The following is an 11,515-nucleotide window of genomic DNA, read 5'->3' on the forward strand; positions in this document are numbered from 1 at the left end:
CGCGTGTTGCGTATACTTTCCTGTAGGTATACATGGAAACGGTAGGCTTTGGTGACCTCTACCATTTGAAGCTTGGGTTCCTACCTTCCTCTATGGCATATACTATGCCTGGCTATGACTGCTGGGGGACACACTTTGCATGGGCCGAAGCTGTTGCACTGCCTTTACGTCTGCAGAAGCTGTTGCACTGCCTTTACGTCTGCAGAATGGAGTCTCCACCAGCCTGTCCTGTGACTTTCAGATGCATCTTTCCCTGGCACTGGAGGCCTGGCGCTTCGGAAGGGACGTCGCAGGCTGAGACTGGGACTCGGGGAGGGCTGACCAGGAGCTTCTTCATCTGCAAACTCCTGACAGAGCTCCGGAGTCGAGCTCTCCAGCTCCACCCACGTACAGCAGGAGGTCACAGGGGACACTGTGCAGAGTCCTTTTGTGACAGCCATGCTGTTTAGCGTTTACTATGTGTCTTACCCACTGTCCCCACGGTGCCCCTATCCTGGCTCCTGCTGGGTCCCTGTCTACCCTTAGCCTTTCTTTTGCTTTCATGTTGTATCTACCTTCCTTGTGTGGGAGTGAACATGTAATGGTTGTCATTCCTCCCCCACCCCATTCCCTTCCCTTTCCCCTGCCACCCATTGCTCCCCCTTCATAGTCCTTACGCCACTCCGGTATCATTTATATGCATTTGTGTGTGTGTGTGTGTGTGTGTGTGTGTGTGCATTACAAATATCTATATTATGTATATTATATAGATAATGTCTAGATTAATAAAAGAGGGAAACTACAGGATCCATCTTTCCAGCTCATTTCCCTCAATACTGTGACTTCTAAAGCTACATTGATGGCTACATGAAACTCTATCTGTGAACGTCGACACCAGATTTGTCCTCCCTTGTTGATGGGCAGCCAAGTTGGTTCCACATCCAGGCATTTGTGAATCACAGTCATTCGCCAAGTGAATCCAGAAAAGGAGTGTTAACTTCAGACTTAGGAGCCCGGGGATTCTGACTCACAGCAAGCAGGAAGCTTGCGTACCTCTCAGCCATGCTGCGGATGCTGCGGATGCTGCGGATGCTGCGGATGCTGCAGATGCTGCCGGAAGCATAGCCCTTGAGTTTGCATAAGCAATCCTGAGATTTTAAAAACGTGTGTATTTTGAGAAGGACGTTTCTAGAATTCAGAAAGACCCTGGACAGCTGAGGACTTTGAGATGTAGGAGAAACATGGCGTCCTTTCGCGTCACTCCTTTCCAATCAGCACAAGGGCTATTCCTTGCTCTTTCGGGTGAGGCCAGGGGTGTTGAGAGTGGTGTGGCCTCTGACGTCTTCCTCCTTGGTGCTCATTTTACCATGGGAAACAGGCCGCACACTAGGCTCTGCAGCGTGCAGTGGTGAGCACTGGGTTTTCAATACTCTTATTTCTCATGGGGGAAGCAGAGTTGCTAAACCACTGAAATTGGCCAGAAGTTGTACGGTAGCAGCCCGCTCGGGCAGCAGACATGCGATCCGTGGTTCTTAGCCTTGATGTAGTATCCAATATGTGAGAAGGAAAAGAACCAGAAGCCTTGGTCCAGAATCTTCTACTCTGGCCCCGTGTCAGGATGGGAAAGGTGCCTGGAGCCTTTGCAGATCCCAGTTGCTATGGACTCTTCTATGTGGGCGGGGCCAGCAAGTGACTCATGTTCAGACAGCTGTAGTAACCGCTGATCCATACGGCCCTTGGCACAGTGACAACACAGCTTTGAGACCATTGGCAAGTTACTTTCACTTACTTGGACTGCAGTTTGACAATTGCTGAGCTGGAAGGATAGAGACTTGGTTTTAAACCAACACCTCCCAGGGAATGTTAGAGATGGAGAGATATTAGAGAGGCCCTAGGGAGGGAGAGACAACTCCATGTTTAAGATCACTTGTTGCTTTTCCAGAGGACCAGGGCTGGGTTCCAGAACCCAGAAACCATCTGCAACTCCAATTCTGAAAGATCCAAAGCCCTTCTTCAAGGCATCCTCCGGCGCTGGGCATGCCGTGATGCACAAACCTACATTCAGGCAAATCAAATAAATATGTCTTTAAAATGCAGAAGAGATACAGAAGAAATAGATTCCCAAGTCCCATGGCCAGAATGGAATCATGTCAGCAAGAACTGTCCCAAGGAACACAAACCATCCCCCAATATTAAAAGCCACTCTCTTTTAAAAAATATTATTTTTGGTTAACGTACAAAATAATAGGTTTCATTATAACATTTTCCAAACTGGAATCTCTGGGATCCAGGCTTGGGGAAGTTCCTGGGTGGTCTCGATGCAGTCACTTACTAGTCAGGACCACCTGGCCTCAGTGGTGGTCTGGGCCCTGATACACTCACCTGACATGCCTGAATAGTTAGCTATAAACTCAGGACGCTAATTTCTTTTTAAAATTATCTTTAATTTTTCTTTAACTTTTTTTACAGTCAAGTCATTATCTTTCTCCCGGTCAGGAGGCTGATCTTTCAACGAGTGTTAGCAGCTGCCATGATTTGCTTACATTCTGTCTGTCTGTCTGTCTGACTGACTGACTGTCATCATTCTTGCAGGTATGTCCAGCCTGTAGGCTTCAACATAGTTACAGATGTTATACAACACAAAATTGTCAACTTCCTTAAAATATTATGGGTGTGTGTGTGCATGTGTGCATGTACGTGTGTGTGTGTGTGTGTGTGTGTGTGTGTGTGTGTGTGTGTGTGTGTATCCTTGTGGTTCTCTGGAACACGGGGCAGAGTATCACACCACAGCTTTCTGATGCTGGTTTACCTGACTTTCTGGAGATTCTTAGTGGGAATGGATGTGACTGGGGCTGTGCCCTCTCTGAATGATTGTCTGTGGGGAACAAGAGAAGTCCTATGGCCTCCTCATGGTCCCGGGTCTTATCCTGGGTACTTAGATGTTGATAGGTCATCGTTGCCTTGAAGTTGACACCCTTTGCTTCTTGCTTTTCTTCTTTTTGTGACAAAATACCCCACAAATGCAATTTAAGGAAAGTAGGGTACAGTTTAGTTTTGAGGGGACATAGTCCTCCATGGTGAAGGAGGCAAGGCAAGCAGGCACATGGGGCAGCTGGCCACACATGTCTACAGTAGGGAGCAGAAATCAGAAGAGGTGTTCAGTGTTCTTGCTCTTATAGAGGACCCTGGTCCATGGAATGGTATCATCTGCACTTATGGGGGTAGTCTCAGCTCAGTCCAGTCTAGAAACTCTCTCACAGACATGCCCAGAGATGGTCCCCAAGGTGGTTCTATTCTGTCCTGTTCTCATCAGTGTTATCCACCACACCCTTGGGGTTTACAATGCATTTATCCACATTGTCTCAGTGAATTAGCTGCAGTGAGCTTCTTGTTAGCTTTGTGGGGTTGAAACTCCTCTTCAGCCTTGTCAGTTAAGAGTGATGCAGCTGCAGTTGCGTATGTAGCCTTGTCAGACATCAATGGTCCTGGAAAGCTCCATGCCCTAGTGTAGGGAAATGCCAGGGCGGAGAGGTGAGAGTGGGTGGGTGGGTGGGGGAGCTCCCTCATAGAAGCAGGGGGAAGGATGATGGGATAGGGGGTTTCCAGAGGGGAAACCAGTTAAGGAGATAACATTTGAAATGTAAATAAATAAAATGGCCAATTAAAAAATATCGACACAGATATAGATGAGAGGGCCGCTCTAGTCCTCGGTCTCTCAGGCTGTTAAGGGAAGTGAGTAACAATAGCTTTGTGAGCGGCAGACAGGAGGCAAAGCATGTAAACACTTCTGGAACTGTCTGTGGCTCTAAGCAGGGGCTGACGACTTGTAGCTTCTTCCCTTATTGTTCCAGAACGTTCAACGTCTTACTCCCTTAGCAGACAGATTCTGAGGACTGTCCAGGTGATTGGTGGTTGGTCAGCTTCCTTATCCATGGTCCTTTCCATGTAAGGTGACCTCTGTGCACACCCTGTAACGCACTCGCTAACCAAGCAGAAAGCAGTCCTGTATAGGAAGAGAGATAGTGAGTGGTGAGAACTCACTTTGTATAGAATCTAACCACAAATATGGCTCTTAAGCTCTGGTTTTTAAAGCTAGACCAGGAAAGCGTTAAAAGCCACACTCCACCTTTTCTCATTTCCCACACCCAAGGCCAAAGTCTCATCTTCTCCCTGAACATCTGCATAGCTTGTTAACCAGTGGCTGTGGATTCCCTCCCTCCCTCTCTCTCTCTCTCTCTCTCTCTCTCTCTCTCTCAGCTTCCAAACTACCAGACTTCATCTTCCCAAAGGCACAGTTCTTTTTAAAAGAGTTCTAGTCTTGAGTGTGTACATCGTGTGCCTATAGTGACCATTCCCACTCGCCACCATCCCTGCTGTACTGATGACTCCCATCCATGGCCATCCTTCCCCAACCCGACAAGCCTCTATTTCCCATCCATATATATTCATTTTGGTTGTTACTCACTGGGTTTAATTAGGACAACTGCATGGCCATGAATTAGAGCTGTTTATTCATTGGGGCCTGGTGGGCTCAGCAGTGGGTACATATCTAAAATCTCTCTCTTTCTCTCTCTCTCTCTCTCTCTCTCTCTCTCTCTCTCTCTCTCTCCCCCCCTCCCTTCCCTCAGAGTCTATCAATAGCTAGTAGTTCAGAGGGAAAGGGTAGAGTCCCCCCGAGGTCCCCCCTTCTAGGACGGTCAGTAGGGCCAGTCTTCTGTGTGTCCAATGCAGGCAGCTAGAGTCGATAGGGGGATTATAATGGTGGTTTCAGGTCTTGAGGAAAATGTTCAGCCTTTCACCCAGTCATCTGACTCTTACATACTTGCCATTCTCTCTTCTGGAATGTTCTCCGAGCCTTAGAGAGGGTAGCAAAAGTGACATTCTAGGGCTGGGCCACAACTGTCACCTATTCTCTGCATTTTCCTCCCTCACAAAAGCTTGGCATCCTCACAACTTGTCCAGTGTAAAAAAACCACAGGATGCAAGGCCCAGCTCACATTTCCAGCATTTTCTATTCTCTCTCTTGGTTTTCAAAAATGACTTTATTATTATTATTATTATTATTATTATTATTATTATTATTATCATTATCATTATTTAATGCTCTAGCGTATCAGGACTTATTTGTGTTCCTTTGAAAGAACAAACAAGCAAACAATCAAGCAATCAAGTAAACCAACTAGCCATGGGCTTCTTCATGGCATTTTCATACATGTACATAATGACTTCCCTCATAGTCACTGTCCCCTTTCCTGTCTAATCCCCTTTCACTTGTGCTAAGCCCCTCCTCCTCCCTACTAATGTCATGCTAATTTATTTTTCATTTCACTCTTCATTCAAGGGGATGGGACTTGGAACATTGACTTAGATGATACTGAGGAAAATTATCCATTCATGTTTAATGGAGACACAGCTGACACAGTTGATCTTGACAGCTGTAGGGTCCTTGGAGTCCTCCAAGAAAGCTGTTCTTATAAGACTCAGAAGACATGAGGGTCCTTTCTACAGCCTTTGAGCAGTACTGGAGTGGGTCTGCTGTAGCCAAGGCCCAGCACTTCAGTCCCAGTCACAGGAACCATCTTGGAATCAATTCTTCTTTGGATCTTTGAATGATCCCTTGACCTTTAACCGAGTTGACTGTGCTTTGGGTAGTAGGATCTGGGCCTGTCTGGCTTCACTTTAAACCCTCTTTACAGTTGACCTGCCCTTTGGTCTCCCTGTCTTTGGTGGCATCAGGTTAATTTGAGGGGACCTCAGCCCTGCAGCTGCATTCTTAGGCTGGCCACAGGGCTCTACCTACTGTGACTCTGGAATGAAGAACCTCAGAACAAAACAGAAGTCCAGCCCGGCCATTCTTAAGAGTTTATTATTAAAAACTAAACTAACCAGCTTTACCCAGCGCCAAATAGCTATCTAAAGGAAAACACGTGTTGATGTTCTTTCTCAGTGCTGTGTAGTCCAAACATTTGGCCCCAGAGAGAATCCAGCATATGTGTGTATTTAGCACACAGACATCCAAGCTTTTGGACAAGGAATGGAGAACTCAGCAAACACAGGGAAGCCTGGCATTTGTAGAAAGGAAAGTTGCAAGGCTGAGGAGTCTGTGGGTGACTTCAGGCTGATGTCAGCAGCCCAGGATCTCCGAGAGCAGCAGAGCCTCTGGCGAGAGACCCATCCCAGCCTGATGAAGTGAGGACATGCGGTAGGGTCAATACTCACCTCCCTGCATGACCTCTCTGCCCTTTCTAGCTTCTGGGCTAAGGAGCATGTGTCAACTTGCACAGCCCCCAGCAGTCTGCTTTCTTGGCTCGTGCTTACCTTGGAAGGCAAAAATAAGTTCTTTGTTCTAGCATACCACAGCTACTTAGATGTGGAAACTTAGCCTTCTTAAGATCGAAATCCCATCACTCACCCTGTCTCCTACTATATTGGAAAGCTTGTGGCCCACAGTTAGCACGGCTGTAAGCAGGCTAGCTAAAAATGTACCTATCTTTAGAAAGGTGACGACCAGCCAGGAGCTAGCACATTTGGCCCGAGGTTGGCATATTCAGAACTAGACACAAGGCAGACTGGTTTGTAAGCTTTTGTCTTCATTGCTTCTCAGGGACAGTAGACAGAGAAGGGATTGGCTTCTCTGAACCATCTGCCTCTAGATGATTCCAAAGAAAAGAATTTGCCTTTGTCAGACTGAGATTGATTGACCATGGTCTAGCCTGCTGTAAGGTTCTAGGACCTGCTACACCCCTGCCTTTCTTCTGTCTTAAAAATCAAGGAGCTGGGAGTATGGCTCAGTGGTTGAGTGCAAGAGCACAAAGCCCTGGGCTCGAGCTCTGGCACAGTCACAAAGAAAACTAGCAAAAGGAAAAAATTCACATGATGTCTTGCTAAAGAGACATACCCCAAACGATGCTTCCCTATCTTGATTCTTCCCTTTCAGTCTAGGCTGGAAGAATTCTGTTTCTCAGAAGGCACATTCTTCATCCAAAACATCAACAAAACCCACCGCCTTTGAACATCAGAATCCGAGCAAAGCAAACAAGCAAACTAGAGGAACCCCTCGTGTAAGTGGGAGGGGCCTCGCACTGGCTGCTGGCCACCCTCTTCAGCCTCGAGAAGGACAGCGCCTATTACCTGTCACAACCCTTAACTTTTCTTTCTCAACCTTGAGTGTTCCAGCTTCCTGACCCTCTCAGCTTAGGAACTCCCTTCTTCCCTCCTCAAACAGGGCCCACATGTCATCCTTGCAATGGACAAGCTGTCTGGAGTTGCATTTCTGGATGGATGGAACTGCATTTATCATACACACACAGCAGAAGGAAAACAATTCCACCCAGTCCCCTTTTCTTTAACTGTTAAAAACTATTATTATTATTATTAATTATTATTATTATTGCTGTTATCATTATTTGTGTGTGTGTGTGTGTGTGTGTGTGTGTGTGTGTGTGTATGGATGTTTTGCCTGGATTTATTTCTGTGTACCATATACATGCCCCGTGCCTACAGAACCCCTGAGTGCATCAGATCCTGGAACTGGAGTTCTAGATGGTTATACACAGACATGTGGGTGCTGAGGAATTGTGCTCAGGTCTCTGGAAGAGCAGCCAGTGCTCTTAACTGCTGAACCATCTCACCAGCCCAGGTCCTTTCCTTATGATGAACCCCCCGCCCCACACACATACACACACTTTTTTTTTTCCGGAGCTGGGGACCGAACCCAGGGCCTTGTGCTCGCTAGGCAAGCGCTCTATCACTGAGCTAAATCCCCAACCCGCATACACACACTTTAACCCCATATTTCTTCCTTAGCTCTTCCATAAGCAGGGGATACCTGTAGGCAAATTGGGCGAGGGGCTCAGAGCACGTGCCCTGCTATACCTGGGTGATTAAATGTCAACCAGACTTGCTCCATGAAGCTCCCCTTGAATCTCCCTTGCTGGAATTGCTGTTTTCTGCCCCTGCCATTTGCTCTTATAGACGCCAGTATCGGTGTGGACCTCCATGGACGCACGGAGTAGTTCAGTTTGGCTTGACCCTTCAGCTTCCTTAACTCCAGAACTCTAGTGTTGCTAGGGCTACTATGGATTCCAGCCCCCAAGTCCTCATGTTGTGTACTCTGTCCCCCACAGCAGGGCCACCAGATGTGCCCACAGCTGCTTTTTCATGGCCAAAGAGCCATTCACACATTTGTCAGTGTTCAAATGTGTTTCACCAATGGTTGCCTAAGAGACTCCATGTAGCTGACCCCCGTTTCCTTCTGCCTTGCCAGATCTCCCTCCTCCCCTGCTCCCACCCTGCCCACACCTCGGTTTCTCATATCTGGGTCTTTGAGACTCTTCATCTAACTCTGGGCTCACTGGATCATACTTCCAAGTAGGAGGCTGAAGGGGAAGGGCGTGGCTCTTAGGTATTTATTCTTCTTTGGTGTCGGATAGAGAAGAGAAGAGGGGATAGAAATACAAACGTGTTTGTATGAGGGTACACAGAGCCTGCATGGCATAAACCTGGGGTCTTATTCATGCAACAATATGACATGGAAAATGTCTCCAATGAGCTCTGATTCCTGCCATCCAAAGGCACGTTGGCTACACCGACCTACTTTGAACTCTGAAGGCCACCATTTGAGTCACCTCAGTCGTACCAGTATCACACTGAATGGCCCTGAACAGCTCTATTACTGACCCCCGCCCCCCATATTTCTTATTTACCAACTGAGTTGGTAGTTGATGGCTACAGACAGAGTTGCTTCAAGGATGAAATGAGATCTGCTGGTTTCCTGGCATTTATGAGGTGCTGAGTAAGTACCACTGTCTCAGAAGCATTTTCCTGCTTGGGGGGCTGTTTGCGCATCCCCCTGTTGGCCCTTTTAATGTGAGAATCTTCAGAACCTCCTAGGTGACACAGAAAGGAGGACGGAGGAGAAGATGAGATTGGAGCTTACTTGAGAAAATGACATATTTATCAAGGCACATGGCACTGGTGAATTTTAACAGGAATCCCAGTGCTGCCCCCTATGTACTACCACTTGTGAAAAGCAGCTCTGGTGGGACAGACAACCAAGACCTGTGAACCCTGTCTCTCTAAATGAGTGGAAAGGTACAACTTCTCTGCTTGCCATTTTGCTGTTGCTTGGTAGTTCTTTAGATCATTCGGTTCTAGATCTGGCCTTCTAGATTTTTTTTTCCTGTGAGACAGAGTCTTGCTGTGTAGCTCAGGTTGGCCTTGAACTCTCTACCTTCCTGCCTCAGCCTCTTAAGTGCTGGCACTCTTTTGTGGACATCTCTCTGAGTAGTGAGCAGGAGAGCTTCTCTACAGATGAACACAAGATGGTCTCTGGTGGCAGGATGGGGTCAGCTCATTCCACAGGTTGGGAGCTGGGGTCACGGTGTGTGTTACAGTGTGTGTCACAGTGTGTGTCATGGTGTGTGTCATGCCGTGTGTATCTCCTGCAGCTGTGATGTTACACTGTCAGCAGATGCTGAAAATCAGGATCAGCTCACCCCTAAGAGCAGTGTTGGGATGGCCTGGATACCGTGCAGAAGACTCAGACCCAAGAGGACATGTATGGTATGTACTCACTGATAAGTGGATATTAACCCAAAAGTCCAGACTACCTACGATACAGCCCACAGACCATAAGAAGAGTAACAGGCAGAAAGGTGTATGTGAGGAGGCTCCAGTCCTACTTAGAAGGGGAAGGAAATAATCATGGGAGGCAGAGGGATGGTTGGACCTGGGTGGGAGAGGGGAAAGGGGGAACAGGATCAGATATGAGGGGACAGGAGAGAAGCCCAGAGGCCAAGAGAATGAATGCAAATCAGCAGCCTCAGGGGGGAGGGTGGGAAGTGGAAGTGCTCTCTAGGAAGTCCCAGAGACCTGGGAGGTGCTAGGCTCTCAGGACTCATTGGGGGGTGACCTTAGCCAAAATGCCTAACACTGAGGAGAGGGCACTTGAAGAGTAGATAGACAGGGACTCAATGGAGGGACAGGGTCACTAATTCTCGGTTAAAATTTCCGACCCAGAATTGTTCCTGTCTAATAGAACTGCAGGGACAAAAATGGAGAAATAACTGAAGGAAAGGCGGTCCAATGACAGGCCCAACTTGGGATCCTTCTCATGGGGGCCACCAAAACCTGACACTATTACTGATGCTATGGTGTGCTTACAGACAGGAGCCTAGCATGGCTGTCCCCTGAGAGGCCCTACTAGCAGCTGACTGAGACAGAGGAAGATACATATCCAACAACTGGACTGAAGTCGGGGACCTCAATGATTGAATTAGGGGAAGGATTGAAGAAGCTGAAAGGGAGAGCAACCCCATAGAAAGACCAGCAGTCTCAACTAACCCAGGCCCCAGGGAGCTCCCAGAAACTGAGCCAAGAACCAGGAGCAAACAGGAGCCGATCTGAGACCCCTGGCACATATACGCAGAGGACCGCCTGGTCTGGCTACAGTGGGAGACGATGCAAAGATGCGTCTAACCCTCCCCCAGGGAAGGAGGAGGCCTGGTGGGGGTGGGGAACACCCTCTGGGAGGCAAGAGGAATAAAATGAGGAACAGGGGTGGGGGGTGGAGGTGGGCAATGACTGTAATGTAAATAAATAAAATAACCTAAAAAAAGAAAGGAAGAAAGGAAAGAAGGAAGGAAAACAAAAGGAAGAAAGGAAGGAAGGAAGAAAGGAAGAAAAAAGAAAGGAAGAAAGGAAGGAAGGAGGAAAAAGAAAGGAAGAAAGGAAGGAAGGAAGAAGGAAGAAGGAAGGAAGGAAAGAAAGAAAGAAAAATGGAGTGGAGAAAGAAAGAAAAGAAAGGAAGGAAGGAGAGAGAGAAAGAAAGAAAGAAATAAAGGAAGGAAGAAAGAAAGGAAGGAAGGAAGGAAGAAAGAAAGAAAGAGAGAGAGAGAGAGAGAAAGAAAGAAAGAAAGAAAGAAAGAAAGAAAGAAAGAAAGAAAGAAAGAAAGAAAGAAAGAAAAGAAAAGAAAAGTGGAGTGGCGTATGCGTAAGTTCACTGATCGCCCACAAGATGGCACTCTCTTCCCAGGAGAAAGGAAACTTGAGCCGGGGGCGGGGTGGCGGGGGAGGTACTACCGCTGAGCCGGTTGCCGGAGGGCTGGACTTCTGTTTGCTTGCTCTAATCCATTGCATTTGTGCACTTGGCTTGAGATGAGCAACATTAAGGTCAAAATCAGTGGTCCGCAGCCTGAGGAATGTGTCCTCCGTGGCGATTTGTGTCAGCGTCAATTATTAGCAATGCAGAGGAGGGGAAGGGAGTAGAAATATACCCAGCCCAAGTGCGAGCCGAAGCGGATGGTGAATCTTGTGTTTGGAGACTAAGGGGAGGACATTAAACTTGACCCTGAAGCTCTAGAATGTGACCAAATCGCTCTTCACGCTCCAGACGGAAGACATAGGAGGAGGCCGAGACTACTTTGTAGATTCTGAGTTCTTGGCCTGCCTTGTCCCTTCTGTTTGGGACACGTTCCACATCATCTACACACCAATGGTCCACACTGACAATGAAACCCTGAGGATTCTGGGGACG

The 11,515-nt window shown here is 47.6% G+C and overlaps 1 long non-coding RNA gene across 1 annotated transcript; it reads left to right on the top strand.

The window, feature by feature from the left end:
- The first annotated feature begins 7,453 nt into the window (after positions 1 to 7,453).
- On the top strand, positions 7,454 to 10,867 carry LOC134486754 (uncharacterized). Its single transcript, XR_010066134.1, has 2 exons — positions 7,454 to 9,543; positions 10,146 to 10,867. It is a non-coding gene; the product is annotated as an uncharacterized LOC134486754 (long non-coding RNA).
- The last annotated feature ends 648 nt before the right edge of the window (positions 10,868 to 11,515 follow it).

This window comes from Rattus norvegicus, chromosome 4 (assembly GCF_036323735.1).
Source record: "Rattus norvegicus strain BN/NHsdMcwi chromosome 4, GRCr8, whole genome shotgun sequence".
NCBI lineage: Eukaryota > Metazoa > Chordata > Mammalia > Rodentia > Muridae > Rattus > Rattus norvegicus.